The 16,929-nt window shown below is 34.4% G+C and overlaps 1 protein-coding gene across 2 annotated transcripts in view; it reads left to right on the top strand.

Moving 5' to 3' along the window:
• The first annotated feature begins 1,483 nt into the window (after window positions 1–1,483).
• Window positions 1,484–16,929, top strand: part of LOC123536890 (serine/arginine repetitive matrix protein 1-like) — a 58,203-nt gene continuing 42,757 nt past the window's right edge. The window contains exons 1-3 of one of the 2 annotated variants that reach the window (XM_053528099.1): window positions 1,556–1,696; window positions 1,852–1,874; window positions 16,413–16,488. The gene's annotated coding sequence lies outside the window, so the exon portion shown is untranslated. The other variant, XM_053528100.1, reaches the window with a different exon arrangement.

The following is a 16,929-nucleotide window of genomic DNA, read 5'->3' as shown; positions in this document are numbered from 1 at the left end:
TATCAGTAATGGGGGTACCGAGCTCTACCTTTAACGAGCATCTAGGATATACTGTTGTGGAAAATATTTCGACCTCTGAAAAATATCTTTAAATAAGGAAAGTCGTACAAGCTGTTAAAATAATGACTAAACCTCAAAATAATTTATCCATTTGAAAAATGGAGTAAAGATGATGATGATGATGATTATTATGACGGTTGTGACAACGATTCAGAAGACGATACAAAATAATAATATCTTTTTTAATAATAATTGATAATGACACCATTAACAACAAATCTTAATATACAATTTTTGATTTTAGACAATGATATTTTTTGTGGTTTACTTCAACTTTGCCTTGTTATTGTATATTCAGACCATATATATATAGTTCATAAGAGGTAACTCCTGATTGTTTTATCATGCCTAATTTCTTGTCGAAACAACTGAAATAGACATTTTATTAGTAAAAGCGAAAATTTAGAAAAATGTAATTGTAGCAAAAGAATACAGGCTCGATAGCCTGGTGTTAGCCGGAGCGTCCGCTTCGAGTAAGGGAGGTCGTGGGTTCGATCCCAAAGACGATTACCATAGACGTAAAAATGGTACCAGTAGCTCCCTTGCTTGGCGCTGGAAGCATTAAAGGGACACTGGCTTCTCTTCTCTCACACCCTCGTAGCGATGGCTTGATTAATATAAGTTGTAGAACTTGATTCACAATTGACCTGATTATTTAAACGGCCGCCAGACAATGTCTGGGCCATTGTCAATGTGAGGAATAGTTTTGCAATGAGGATCTACTGTACATAGATCTAGTTCAGTTTAATTCAGTCGGTAAACAGAACAACTTTTGACATGATTGTGCTGAAAAGTTAGCCATATATTTTTACGCTCTCCTCTATCTTGTTGCAATTGTTTCCTCAAAAATCGTCATTTAAAAAGTAATTAAAAAAATAATAATTACAATGTATATACCCCACAACACTCACGGTGTTACATTAATTCATGGCACACTGAGGTACACGCCAGATAGGGACATTGCGCACAAATAAATGTAGAGCTTTTTGCATTTTCTTATTACTGAAATCGCGTGACAGATCTACACTTGACATTCGCATAATATTTTTATCATGAAAATAATTGCTTCACAAAAGTTGTCGTGGAAAACTTAAGTCAAACAAAGAAGTAAAAATACATTTAGTTTTATATAACTCTTTGAGTCAAACACCACCCAGGATACATTTTAAGCTGATTTTACAGTGTACTTGTAATATTTTTCTTGCATCAAACATGACCCTATAGTTCTTTGATTTCTTATTTAGCCCTAACAATATTCTTCAAGGAAAATTAAAATTCGGGCATGATGCGTCTCAATTTTTATGACAACTATTTAGTGTGTTCGTGCCAAACTTTGAATGAGTACACACATCATGACGGGCCGATAGCACAGAACACCGTCAAATAGTTCCGCTCCAGTGATTCGCTAAAGAAGTTTAGTTAGATTGACAGAAAAATACTAAGGTAGCCGGTTGCTCAGGTGTGCGTGATATTACTTTGACAGAAGGTAATTAAACCTAAACTACAGGTTTTGCATTAAAGTAAATGTGCAATAATTGTAACAGAAATGTAGTTTTGGATTTATGAAACATTCTGACATAAATTTCGGATAAATAATCTACATCGTAGAGCTTTATTTGCACGTTTCGTGTGACGGGTAAGGCTATTTTCCATAGGGCAAACGAACCACTGTGGCCATAGTCGACCTAACCCTAACCTTTAGTCAGTATATTAGAGTCATAATTTTAGTGGTGCAAAGCCTGGACTATGGCCGACAAAACTATAGAAAGTAGTGTTTCCCTCGTGTGACAGGTGCCCGAGTGGACAAAATTAAGGTATACATGTTTTTTTCCAACCTTTTTTCCACTAGTTAAGGCAGTCAACAGGAACCCCTACTGGCATTATTTTTGGCATTGGATGACACCCGGTGCCAAAGGACAGTCTCTAATGTTGTCAGAACTTGTTGTCCGACCCTTTTGCCCTTTGATTATGTATGTTTGAATTGTAAATTTTAATAATATATCAAAGAGCAATAAAATATGATTAAATCAATCAAACCCGGGTGCGGGTTGAATCAATTAATCGCCTTTCATAAGCAAAACATTAGAAAAATTTAAAAGCATTTATTCCATTTTTTTCCGCATCCCTTGCACTGCATCATTTATTATAAGTATTAATGATATGTCAGTGGCTATATTCTTATGAAAAGGGGCCTCCGTGGCCAAGTGGTTTAAAGGTTGATGACTTTGAATCACTCGCCCCTCACCATTGTGGGTTTTAGCCTGTCTCTGGCATTGAATTCTTCATGTGAGGAAGCCATCCAGCTGGCTTACAGAAGGTAGGTGGTTCAACCGAGGTGCAGCCCCTGATGAAATTATGCATGAAGGGGCACATGTGGTCTTCTTTCTTAGTCAAAGCTGGAAAGTCGCATAGGACAGGTCTAAAATTGTGTTGGTGCGACATTTAATCCAACAACAAAAAAATCTTGTTAAAAAGCATACAAAATCTTTTGCGTGCTCTGTTCTCCAGGCAACAAACAAAACCTTTCTGCTCACATAACATAATTATCTATAATTATGTCACTGGAATTGAACAGAGCAAAACAGTCATGTTTAACATCTTAAATATAGCAAGTAAACATAAACGTTAAAAGTACCATATGTTCACACCCTTATCCCCCAACTCAAAGTCCTGGATCCAAGCCTGGTAAGTCAATTGCACTGTAGTAAAATTAAGCTAGGGAGAACTTAATAATAAGCATGATAAGTGAAGGATAAAATTTTAGTCTCAGTTTTTCCTAGGAATGATCAGTATTTCCTGAGAATTGCCAGTATTTTCCACTCTTCTGGAAAATATGAGTATTTCCTGCTTTAATGCTAATCTTCATTTTGCCGAGAACTCCATTGTGGTACAGATTTAAGTTGATATAATGTACTGTATATTAATATTTCTATTAACTTAAGAATGCTTAGAATGTATTATTTTTTAATAATCATTGCCTTTTAATTCATTAAAACTTGCCATTTTCGTCATAGCCCCTGGTTTCCTGTCACCCCGTACTTTGTAGGGGATATGATTTTACCAGTTCAATGAAATTTAATTGTGATATTTCATCTTACTTTGGTTATAACTGGACCTTATAATAAAGAATTTACTAGAGACTTGTTCCTAACACGAATATACATAATACTCACAAACTGTTTTAGTTTGATAAGCATTTATTTCCACTGACTAGGAGAGTGGTTCATTTAGTAACTAGTTTTACTACAAGGCACATGTATCAAGCTCTCTTCTGATAGTATACTAAGTAATATATAATTTGAACATATTTGTACAGTCATTACAATATTCTTTAACTTGTGTCATTATTTATTTAAAGTCTTGCAAGGTGTTTAATCTGCTTTGAGACATGATTGTTTTAAATATTATGCAGTGGTCTTTAGTTTAAATTTCTCCAAAATGCATTCAATTCACAATCTATTGTCTTTTCTTTCTTTTAAAGTTTATTGAGTTTATCAACATTCAAGGACTAAGCAGACAGCAGTTGGCATATTTTGAAAATGGTCCACTTTTTTTCTTTAAGTGGGAGTATTTTCTCTACTGAATTAAAACATTAAGATAAGAGTGTGGTCGTAAAGTAAAATCAATTGTCAAATCAGGCATGAATTTCAATTGTTTTTTATCTAATAAATCAGTAGTTTAAATGACTAATTCACTCAATGTATGTCGGCAATCATGGAACAATCTAAGGTGATGACCCTAGAGGGTCTCTTTTCCGCTGAAGTGTAGAGTATCGTTTGCTTAACTGATAGACATCAGCGGCAGATCTTCCTATGAAAATATAGCATATTGCCACCCATTCGTTGATAAAAATCTTTCTATATCGCTACTTAGATCGAAATTATATATCTGGGCCTTCACCAGTATTTGTAATAAAATTTAATCTTTGCCTAAGGCATAGACTTGACCTTTCGCAAGGAAAATTAGAAAACTTTTTCAATATGAATCTAAAATTAAATCTAAAGTATTTATTCAGGAATTTTTCGCATTGAAAGACTGTTTGCTCACTTAATTTATCATAACAAATATCCTGAAATATGTTTTTGTTGAAGGATTCATAGTTATGTCAATCTTTATAAAATAATGGCATAGCTTGTGTGTGCAGTATGTTTTTTTTGCTAGTGCTGTCATGATTTCATTGAACACATATGCTTTATACAGTCTCCAGGAGAAATTAGCATTTATAAGTTATTTAAGAATTGAATGCTATTTTTTGTGTGCGTTTATACGGGTATGAACCACATTGGGACTTCTTGCAAATCCATATATATATACATGTATTCGTATAAATGCACAAAAATAGCATTCCATTTTTATATTTACATTTTTTACAGTAGTTCTGTTACAAAAATAAGTGGCTTGCTTTTGATGAGTAGAATCTACCAGAACAAAATCAAAATAAATGTTAGGATATCAATCAGTCAAAAAGACCCGCCCAAGTTCAATTGTAATCCACCTTCCGAGAATTCCTGGTTTTTATTTTAAAAACATTGTTAAATCCTATGAAATCCCATATAGTCGTGTCGATTCAGTTTTTATCTTTATGGTGACGAAAATAAGTTTTAGCCATAATTTACAGTTTGTTTTGAATAGCTATACATGTATAATTACTAAACAGTTGATTCATCCACATGTACATACATTTGTAGTATTTTTACTTTGTCACAAAGCTTTTGTATCATGTCACACCTACATGATGTATGGCAAGCATTAGTAATGACATCATGTAGTATGTTGACTTACCTTAAAATCTGACAAAGTAGATATATGTAGTTTCTGTCTTGGGAGTTTATATTAAAGACAGATAGTCTTGTTATGAACCTTTTGATCGATATTTTGTTTTAATACTTCCCTGTGCAATATCATTGCCTCTGAGTTGTGCCCTGATCTTTTTAGGAAATGTGTGTTTAAAGATATTTTTATTGAAGAAGAGTCTTATTTTGTAATTACTGAGCAATTAGTGAAACAGGGTAATTTCTTTATCTTGTTCATTAGCTCTAATTACTGTACCAGTTGTAAGTAGTTCTTGTGTTAGTCCTCGCGTTTTGTTCCTGAAATAATATGAAATATTTACATTCACCATATTCTTTTCCATTGAAAATTATGACATTCATTTCGTATGAAAAGCAAAAGGAAAGGTGCGAAAGTTGCGTCAACGCCAATGCAGTTCATGGATTTGCCGATCCTAATTCCTATTCTGTCGTTCATTCCACATGAAACCGAAAAAAATTCATTTCTTAAATAAACACAGTTACACTACAATACTAGATTGATTACTTTGAGATGTGGATTTGGATTAAGAACATGTATTCAAAAATGTTACGCTTTCTGTTGAAAGCTTTTAGATGTGCTTCAGTTAAACCATAGATAGTGCAGTAAAATGTGCTTCAGTAAAACAATAGATGGTGATCTTTCTTTCGAATGTTCAGTAAAGTGTACTTAAATAAGACCTTTGAATGCTAAGCAAAGTGTGGTTTAATAATACTATGGATGGCCCCTCTTTCTTCAGATTTGCTCAGTAAAATGTGCTTCTGTCAGTAAAACAGTAGATGGAGATCTTTCTTGATGAAGCCAGGACTCTTTCTTTTGATTAGTCATGAAAGTGTGTTTCAAAAAAATTATAGTTGGTGCTCTTTACTTCAAATGCTTAGCAAATTATGTTTCAATGAAACCATAGTTGGTACTTCTTTTGAGTGCTCATTAAAGTATGCTTCAGTACTATAGGCAACGCTCTTTATGTTCAATGCTGTATAAAATGTGCTTCAATTAAGTTATAAAGTATGACTTGGGCACATTTAATCAAGTAATGCAGCACAAAGTCCTACATAAATGACTTTTCAATATGAACTACTGTAAATAGTTCAAATAATATTTGTTAACAAATTCACCATTTTAGTATAAATTATACAATTTCAGGGTATACTATAATTATTCATAATTTATTAATGTGATTTTATGAGTTCTTGGTTCAGAGATTTTATAACAATGTTTAGTCATATGTGACACCAGAATAATACAGAGGAGTGGGTGGCTAGGTATGTGTTTCGTCTAATTGGCAGTTACAGCAAGTTAAGGATATGATGTGTCAGTGTGGTGTATAGACAATTTAAACTTTGTAGGGGGGTTTTGTCTAAAATTTTACTTGGAGCCAAATTTTTAACTGTAAAATTGTGCATTTTTGATGCTATGTCATTGAATGTCTTAATTTATGAAACACTGGAAGTAAGGACTGTAGGTGTGTCTTCAATATCTTTTCTCATTTCCACAAAAGTTAGATTGTCATTCATAAGGTCATTGCTAATGCTGAGCATGTTTGCTTTTTGGGTTGTGCACTTAAGATGTTATGTTTGTGTCCAGTGTTATATTACTGTTACAATAAATACAATAATAGATTCGCTGTGGTTCAAATGCTTGTCATTGTGACAGCCCTTCAACAGGTCTCCATTGTTAGATCTCTCCAAAATATAGGTGATATTGCATATATATTTGGATCTATTAACTCTTCAAAATAGATAGGCCATCTTCCAGTTTGAGTCCAATTGATAGGAATGTCCATTTTGATCCAAGTTAAGGTGTGTTTGCTTTACTTTGTCCTTAAGGTGATGAAGGTATTATGATACCAAGTGATTTAAGTACTATATGCTGACAAAAATTCAGATATAGGTTGATAATTGTGCCAAGTTTGCCAGATAACTTAAACATTTTGAAGGCCAAAATGTTGGCAGAATTTAAGGTGTTACACAGGTACAATAGTTTGTCAAATTCAAGGCATGAAAGCTGGCAGAATTTGAGATACAGATTGTGTGTTGGAAACATCAGGGTTTGTTTTTAGAGGATATTACATGAGTGTCTTTTCATATTGAATTTATAAAACAAGTTAGATAAGATAATAAAATGCGAGGCTCTGTCACAAATGTAATATTCTTTTTATCACATGTTAGCTTTTCCTGTCAAAACATCAAAAATACGTACCACTCCATAACTATTATAAACAAGTCAATATGACCAATGTCTTCTCTTATTGTATTCGTTAAGCACTAACCAAGTTAGATTTTTACTGAAGGTATTTTCAAAAGTTGATTTACCTACTATTTCAATGCTCAACTTTTTAAATACTTTCATAATCAAGGGGGGGAGGGGGGTAGTTACAAAATTTTATATAAAAAGAGCCTATAAAACTTACTTTTCTAATAGAGATCTAACTCAGTGTAAGAGGTGTTATTATTCGTCCTTAAATGAAACTCTTAACAGAAAATACAAAAAGGGAAAAATCTCAGAGATATGTTATCAATGTGATTGACCGCCTTTAAAGTTTAATATGAAAATCCTATTAACAAGAGATAATGATTGTATGGCTGCATATCTTGTTATAGCTTGAAAACCTAAAAGTCTTACAGCATAGATTTTCTTAAACATCTATCAAATTAGGAGGACAATTTGAAACATTTTAGAAAATAAAGGATTAATTAATGAATCGTGAGTACATATTTATATATATATCTTTTGCTGAGAATTTATATTTGCTATGCCCAATAACTGCTGATTCTTGATGCCTCACCATGGCCGTCTACTTGATTAAGGGGATCGTAGAGATAGTCGACAGGTGCCAGTTTTATAGTTCTCTGGATCAGGAGTATTACATCCAACCTGTTATAACAGCTATTTTACCCAGCCTATTGAAAAATATTACCTATTATATCATTTTACCATAATCCTAATTTTATTATTTGTTATTGTTGTATAGACAAGTAACTGTCTGGACATTTGAGTACATATATGAGACACATTGGATAGATAGTGGTCATTTTTTACTGTTATTTTATGTCCACTTTGACAGTTGTACTTGTTAGCATGAACACAAAAGTCAAAGTATATGGCAGATGCAGACAAGAATAGATTTAATTGTTATAAATGGTTAGTGTGATATCGTTTATTGATTATCAATTATTAGCAGTTTTAATGACCAGCAAGAAAAGGTGATTGTGAGGACAGTTTTGAGAGATTTTTTTTTAACTTGATTTCCGGAAATTATTTTAAAAAATTCTCCGGCGGATTGTGGGGAGTGGGGTATTAGGGGTCTTCATAGTGGGGGAGAAAATTTATTAAAGTGATCAGAGGAAGTTACGATAAGCTGAAATCATTAGGAATCTTGCCTCGGCTTCAGTTTGCCTGCAGCCCGCCCGCTGAGCTCAGTAGGTAAGAGCGTTGGTCTACGGATCGTGGGGTCGCGAGTTCGATCCTCGGGCGGGGCGCATGTTCTCCGTGACTATTTGATAAACGACATTGTGTCTGAAATCATTAGTCCTCCACCTCTGATTCATGTGGGGAAGTTGGCAGTTACTTGCGGAGAACAGGTTTGTACTGGTACATAATCCAGGAACACTGGTTAGGTTAACTGCCCGCCGTTACATGACTGAAATACTGTTGAAAAACGGCGTTAAACCCAAAACAAAAAAACAACAAAAAATCAGTTTGCCTGCAAGCATTGGACCTTGGCCCTATATAAAAACTTTCCAAATATTCTTATTCAATGAACTGCTTTTATGCACTTCCTGAATGTATTCTCAATTACCTGAAATACAGTCATAATAAAATGATAATGTTTGTTGAAATTCTTCCCACATATCAGCATGTTTGTCGTACATGATATATCTTGTTTCGGGCTAGGTAAAGTCCTACTGACAAGGAATAAAGCATGTAAAACAAGTAAATACTTTTTCAGGTCATGTTTCGGAGCTATTGTTTTATGATATACTAGAAGCTTTATGTTGTTGTACCAGAAATTATCGATGACCCAGATGCCCCAACATATTTGTACTGCATTCAGGTATATCATGAGTATATAAATCCTGTTGCTATTTGTTAAGAATTCGACTGTAATTACTTAACATCCACTGGTGCTCGTTGCATGCTAGACAAAAAATTTTGATATAAAATAACATATAGAAATCCTCCCAAGGTTTGTTGGCACGGCTAAAAGAGGAAAAAGTTCTTTTATTTTGACTATTATGAAGTATAATTATGAAGAGCTTCCTACCCATATTTCCTACTCGTACTCATCTGCATCCCCATCCACTGATCTTGGTTAAGTTTTTAATTCTTGAGTAGTAATTTGTCCGACACCAAGTACTCAACCCAGCCGAAATGAAGGTAAATTTCTTCACTTATTTGAATTTATCTTGTCAGTTAAGAAAGTTTACTCATGCAGTGTTTTATTTCAACTAACCAACCAGTATTACGCGGGTATTAATCACTCAAGTGATAGCTCTAGTTTCCTCAAATTTGCATAAGTTGACTATATCCAGCAGCGAAATAGTCATGGCCGCTGTCTCCTCTTACAGCTCTTGGTAGTGATATTTCTAGAGCGACGCAGCAGGGCGCCCCGCCCTGCCCTTTTTTACTGTCGCCACGCTGCCCTTAAAATGTGCCCTCCTGCCTTGATTCTGTGCTAATCGCCAATTCCCTGTGAACATGCCTTTGCAATTTTAATCACAATATGCACGGTAGGTTGCCCCAGATAATGATGAATCAATGAAGTGTTAAGTTTGATGGAGCCTTGAAAACCAAAAATCAAACAACACCAACAAGAAAGAAAGAGTTGTTGACATGAACATTGAACACATGTAAAAATGTATATTACTTTAACGAAACAGATTCCAGTATATGATTACTAAAACAATTGAAATTTGTGAAAATGCTCCCCTAAAGGGGCTCACTTCGCGTACAGTTAATACGCCTTAAAACACTCAACCATTTTAACAGAACAGTTTACACATGTTCGTTTGATCTTTGCAATAGCTGAGCGTGTGTGAAATTTCGCATAACAAGTGGAACACAGTTTTATCCAGTAATTGTTTATCTTTATTTCTTACAAATTGCATTCATTTCAAAAGGGAAACAATTTTCGATATATTAAAAACAAATGAATTCATTTTCAAAGGGAAAATACTTTTTTTTCCGATTATTTTAAGAATCTTTGAGAAAAAGTTTGTCTCCCATTGAAAATGAATGCTCTTGAGTAAGAAAAAAGATAAACAAATGCAGAAAACTTGTTCACACCTTGTTATCGTCGTGAAATTTCACCACTCGCACGCTATTGCAACTCACAAACCAATACTGTTTAAACAGTATCTTTTTCAAAATTGAGTTTTAGGCTGATTAACGTCCGGAAGTTGGTAGCCCCTTTAGCAGCCCTTTTCGGAATTCAAGGAGATCCGTATCCCCTGACCTTGTTTCGATAGTATAAATGTGCTTACATGCTTTCAATTTCTGCAAACCCCTTTCTTTCATGATTTTGTATAATTTGATTGTTGTTCTCAAGGCTCATGGAATCAATTTAAAACTAATTGATAAAGAGAATGGATCCTGTGTAATGTCAATTCGTAAGCGGCCAGCTGATTACCGAGCACGTGAAAAGTGCCCTATAAGATTTCTTTGTGCCAAACGTAAATTAGACCGTTGTTTAGTATAATAATAAGTTTATATCAGTGCACTTTGATTCTACTGAAATTTCAACTAGAAAGTGTACATCTTTTCATGAATATTGAAAGAAAATTAAGTTTTAGAATGTCCGTTCACGAGTCTTATTACACCCGATGTTTGAAGAACTATCTCTTGTTTACCATAGTGGGTCAATTAAACTGAGTAAAAACTACTTTCAGACAGCATTTCAAAAGTGTACCAGTATCCGGATAGTATATTTTGGATATACGTGTATACGTTTCTTACAGACTCAGACTGTAAGTGTTATAGCGCTTTTCTGTTAATGAAATATTGATGAAAAACCTGATCAATGCAACATGACTTTTGATAATTGGTATATAGTTTACAGATCTTTTTACTATGTTGTTTACAACATGATCTTGGTTTCAAGCTTAAGCTTATATTAAGGTTGTCCATTATATCATATTCTTATGAATAAGTTGACATTCTTGGTAACAGTTTTTATGAGAAAGGCTTGAATGATTTAACCAAAATTTTAAGTTAATAAAAACCCTTTGTAAACTCTCTTCCTGGTTTTGGGAAGATATCATTTACCACTTTATTCTGTGACATTTATTTTAGGTGTGCAATTAAGATAAATGGAATAACTAACTATAAACATCTAGAAAGGCAACTACTGCTATGGTAACTCACGTCTAAAAGATAGAGGTTCTTACAAAATTGTTCTCATTTGTAATTGCATCCATAACATTCAGACAGAATACACCTAGGACTTGAATCAAACTTATACGTACTTTACAAAAATTTGGTAGACCTGCTCCAATCATTCTGTTATAACCTTTAATTGTTAACAAGTGACAAATATTCTGTATGAATGGAGTAATTTATCATAATTAAAGTGAATTCATAAAAACATGCTTAAATATACAATAATATTGTAACAGTAAAAAGTAACTATTATTTAGCATTCTTCAATATACACTTATTGAACCAATTTTAGATTTTAAGCTGTTTATTGTTATTGAAGGTTGTTGAAATTTGATCTCAAAATTTCATGGCACATTAGTCTATCAATTGGGGGCATTAAGAAAAGAAGACCGATGTTCTTTGTTATCACAGGTATCTTAATATGTATTGTCATAAGCTTTCTTATCTTCTTATAATGTACATGTAGTCAGGTATTATATTTTATAATTGTGTCTCCACAGATCATCTAGATTTTCCCCTTTTTGTCAATATACTGTAGAATTTGTGATAGTTACGATGATTAATTTCACTAGTATTTGCAAAAAAATCCACTTGACTTCAGAATAATGAAAATGAGCCTCAGATGAGGCTGCTAACCATGACAATATTTGCTAAATAAAGCTGACAGAAAAGTTGCCCAATCTTTAGTTCTCTGATTTTTAGCTCACCGGAGCACAAAGTGCTCAAGGTGAGCTCCGGTCATTGTCTGGCGTCCGTCATGCGTCAACATTTGCCTTGTGAACACTCAAGAGACCACATTTGTGACCCAATCTTTATGAAACTTAGTCAGAATGTTAGTCTTGATGATCTCTAGGGCAAGTTCCAAACTGGGTCATGTTGGGTCAAAAACTAGGTCAATAGACTAGACCAAAGGAAAAGCTTGTGAACACTCTAGAGGCCACAGTTGTGACTCAATATTTATGAAATTTGGTCAGAATGATTGTCTTGATGATTTCTAGGTCAAGTTTGAATCTGGGTCATGTTGGGTCAAAAACTAGGTCACCTGGTCAGATCAAAGGAAAAGCTTGTGAACACTCTAGAGGCCACAGTTTTGACTCAATCTTTATGAAACTTGGTCAGGTCAGAATGTTTGTCTTGATGATCTCTAGGTCAAATTTGAAACTGGGTCATGTAGGGTTAAAAACTAGGTCATAGGCCAGATCAAAGGAAAAGCTTGTGAAGACTCTAGAGGTCACAGTTGTGACCCAATATTTATGAAACTTAGTCAGAATGTTTGTCTTGATGATTTCTAGGTGAAGTTTGTATCTGGGTCATGTGGGGTCAAAAACTAGGTCACATGGTCAAATCAAAGGAAAAGCTTGTGAACACTTCAGAGGCCACAATTTTGACTCAATCTTTATGAAACTTGGTCAGAATATTTGTCTTCATGAATTCTAGGTCAAGTTTGAAACTGGGTCATGTGGGGTCAAATACTAGGTTACTATGTCAGATCAAAGGAAAAGCTTGTCAACACTCTAAATACCACAATTTAAGTTTGAAACTCATGAGAATTAATCAGAATGTTTGTCTTGTTCAAACCTGGGTCACGTGGGGTCAAAAACTAGGTCACACAGCCAAATCCAAGGAAAAGCTTGTGAACACTCTAAAGGCTACAGTTGTGACCCAATCTTTATGATTCTTGGCTAGAGTGTTTATCTTGATGATTTCTAGGTCAAATTTGAAACTTGAAACTGGGTCATATGGGGTCAAAGACTAGGTCAGTAGGCCAGATCAAAGGAAAAGCTTGTGAACACTCAAGAGACCACAGTTGTGACTCCATCTTAATAAAATTTTGTCAGAATGTTTGACTTGATGATTTCTAGATCAAATTTGAATCTTGGTCATGTAGGGTCAAAAAGTAGTTCAGTAGGCCAGATCAAAGGAAAAGCTTGTGAACACTCTAGAGGCCACAGTTGTGACCCAATATTTATGAAAGTTTGTCAGAATGTTTGTCAAGTTGATCTCTAGGTCAGGTTTGTAACTGGGTCATGTGGGATCAAAAACTAGGTCAGTAGGCCAGATCAAAGGAAAAGCTTGTGAATACTCTAGAGGCCATAATTTTGACTCAGTCTTTATGAAACTTGGTCAGAATGTTTGTCTTGATGATCTCTAGGTCCAGTTTTAATCTGGGTCATTTGGGGTCAAAAACTAGGTCACATGGTCAAATCAAAGGAAAAGTTTGTGAATGCTCTAAAGGCAACTGTTGTGACTCAAACTATATGAAACTTGGTCAGAATGTTTGTCTTGATGATCTTTAGGTTAAATTCGAAACTGGGTCATTTGGGATCAAAAGCTAGGTCAGTAGGCCAGATCAACTCTGATGAGCGATATAGGGCCATCATGGCCCTCTTGTTTTGTTTTGTTGGTTTAACTTTGCACCAACACAAGTTAGGGCATATGGTGACTCTCCAGCTTTGATGGTGGAGGAAGACCCGGGCAGCTGTGATGAAATATGGCACGGAGGGGCACCAGGGGACCCCTGGTGCCCCTCCATGCCATATTTCATCACAGCTGGGCACCTTGGTAGAACCAGCAACATTTCATAAGCCAGTTGGATGGCTTCCTCACATGAAGAATTCAATGCGCAGAGTGAGGCTTGGATCCACATCGGTGAGAGGCAAGTGATTCAAAGCTAAGTGAGTGACATTAACCACTTGGCCACGGTCAGGACCCCCACAGAACTGTTCCAAAATTTACACTCATTATATGGCAGAATTGTCTCTTAATTCATTCAAATGTTCACCCATGACTTGTATAGGTATATGTATGGAACAAATTATGGAAAAAGATAATTTACAGACATATTTTCACTATACAATGGAGAAAGCTTATATTTTGAGATGGTGTCCCCATTGGAAAACAACATTTCTTTGTTTGTTGTTAAGAACTTCGTATATATCAGAATTTAAGTATCACTATACCCAACATTTTTTGTACAGTGTGAAGAATTTCTTCTAAAAGGAAAAAAAGAAGGCAAGTAACATTTGTATATCAGCTGAACATGGGCCTGCTGGTCCCAAAGCCAGTTGTTCTGTCAAGACCAGCTAGTTCGAAACTCTACATTTAAAAGTCAACAGTCAAATCTAATATGACATCACACAGTTAAAAAAGGGTTAGGGAGAGGATTAGTTTTTCAATAGGTTTATAGTATTAGTCGCAGCTAGTTCACTCTTTGGTTTTGGGTTTTCGGACTGGTAGACAAAAGGTAAATGTAACAGGATAACCATAAACAAATATATCACATCAGTCTGGCACTTGTAATGATATAAAAGTTATAGGTCGCTTTTTTTATTACATACATAATAGCCATTTCCTTTTTTTTATCGATGAAATAATACTGAAATATACTTGATCTGTAACTTCAAAGACACAGGTAGACAAAGTGGAAACATATTGACAGTTATTAGACAAGATAGACCAGTATCACTTCGATCAACCTGTCTACGCCCTAGCACCCAAACATTTCTGATATATCGTTTTTATTGAAACATTGAACTGTATCGTGCACATTGCGTTAGTTATTAAATGGAAGACTATCATAAGGTGTTTTTAAAGTTCTTTGAATTACGGCTGTTTATCATTTAGTCCTGAGTATATATTTATGCTGAGTTATGAAAGGTTTTAATAATTGCTGTGTTTATCATTTTCAGTAATCTCAAAGCTTTCAGACTATGCACTTGAATATTTGCACTCAATGTATGTTATTGAATTGTTTGATATCAAAGATAACATTTTAAGAAAATTTGAAAAAACCACCTAAGATCATGAAGTTCAACATTTTAAGAAAATTTGGGGGAAAAAACCACCTAAGATCATGAAGTTCAACATTTTAAGAAAATTTGGGGGAAAAAACCACCTAAGATCATGAAGTTCAACATTTTAAGAAAATTTGGGGGAAAAAACCACCTAAGATCATGAAGTTCCTTCAGCTTTCGGCTTTGAATTGGAACCACTGACCTTTCACAAGTAATCGAAGGTAATGGAAAGGTTGCTTTTTAGCGTGGGAAACATTGACAAGAATGGAATCATTGGAACAACTCCAGTTGATACCACAGCATTTGTCCCATTTATCTCCCTACAGCTAGGTAAATCCCGCAGCATTGAACTGTAATCAGGATGTCAACAATGACTGGGAATCATACTAGATTGCTGGCTTAAATTGTAATATATCTTAGCTGACCATTGCTCTGATCACGACTGTTTCTGTTCTTTAAAGTTTTTCCAAATTTAAATACTGTTGATAAAGATACACTAAAATATGCAAATAGTTTCAAGCAAATTTGGCTGCTGGCACTTGTAAATGCTGGCTTACATTAACATTTTTGTACTGCATTTAAATGCCATTTTGAGGTGAATAGGCAAGAAAACAGAATTGAAAAGAAATTTTTGATGCGTTACCATTAATGTAACATGTTCAAAAATATGAAGATTTTTTTTCTTGCTAACTGTACAGTTAACATTTTTTTGGTTTCATTTAAATGTTAAGATGTTAAGTTTTGCCAAGAATACAGAAGTACAGAAGTTGTAAGCAGGTCATTTCAAATTGTTCAGTCTTACTGAATGCTCATTAGCATATTACATTGTAAAGTTTTTCAAGCATAATCTTAACATTTCGGACATTTTTATGACATTAATAAAACAAAAAATAGGTTGTGAAAAGTTTTCATTACAGTCATAGTAAAATATTCTGATGTTCATTTAGAGAGTGAATAATCATTATAAAGTCATTTTTGATATTTTGGTTTCAGGTTCTTGTTCTTTCATACTTGTTTTTCCTAAATGAACACCATTTTTAAACACTTATCGCATTGCAGTCAAACATGCCTATGAAGACAGCCTCTTGAATTTTAAGATAGGGGTCAGTATGAACAGGTTGACAGAAGTCCAGAGTTTAAAGTCATTTTGTTGGGAGGCAAGTGTTGGGCAGTCATAAATTTTGCCACAGAGGGTTTGACTTATAATCACTCTGATTTTATGTGGATGGAGTGGGGTGTTGGGTGGAGTAGCAATTACTGAGGAAATTGCAAGTTGTGAAAAATTTAGGAGAACCTAAAAGTGCATTTACCATTATTACTAGGTACTTTCAGCATTATTTTGCTCACTGAATTGTTTTTATTTTTCAGGTACACAAGCAAAACTGTAAATGTTGGCCAGTCTATAGTGGATTACTCAAAAGGAACAACTTGTGGAGTTATCCAGGTAAATCAAAATCTTTTATCATATATTATCATTATTGTTGCATGAAATGTAACTGAAAAACATGTTATAAATATGGCATTCAGGTCCCTCTGAAAAGGTTGATCTTTAGACTACTGTATTTGGACTTCAGTGTGGTAACTCTAAGGTTCAGCAAGATGGTACTTAAAGACGCTGCAGTTTCTTGTGTGAGAGATGGGGCAAAAATACCCCAATAATAAAATTTGTTCAAACATTGTATATGAACACAGTTTCATGTTAGAAATAGAAAAAATGCAAAAACAATCTAAAACTGGATTTTTCTTCTAATTTGCATATTCAAGGGCAGATAACTCCTGAGCAAGCATGTTGACCTTCGATATTTTTTTTCATAATTCTGTTTCTGACATGACACTTTCTACATATACAAGTTTGAACAAATTCTATTTTTGGGAATTTTTTAAC

This window comes from Mercenaria mercenaria, chromosome 17 (assembly GCF_021730395.1).
Source record: "Mercenaria mercenaria strain notata chromosome 17, MADL_Memer_1, whole genome shotgun sequence".
Classification (NCBI taxonomy): domain Eukaryota; kingdom Metazoa; phylum Mollusca; class Bivalvia; order Venerida; family Veneridae; genus Mercenaria; species Mercenaria mercenaria.
Note: the sequence above shows the minus strand (reverse complement) of the source record. Positions and strands in the feature narration are given on the sequence as shown.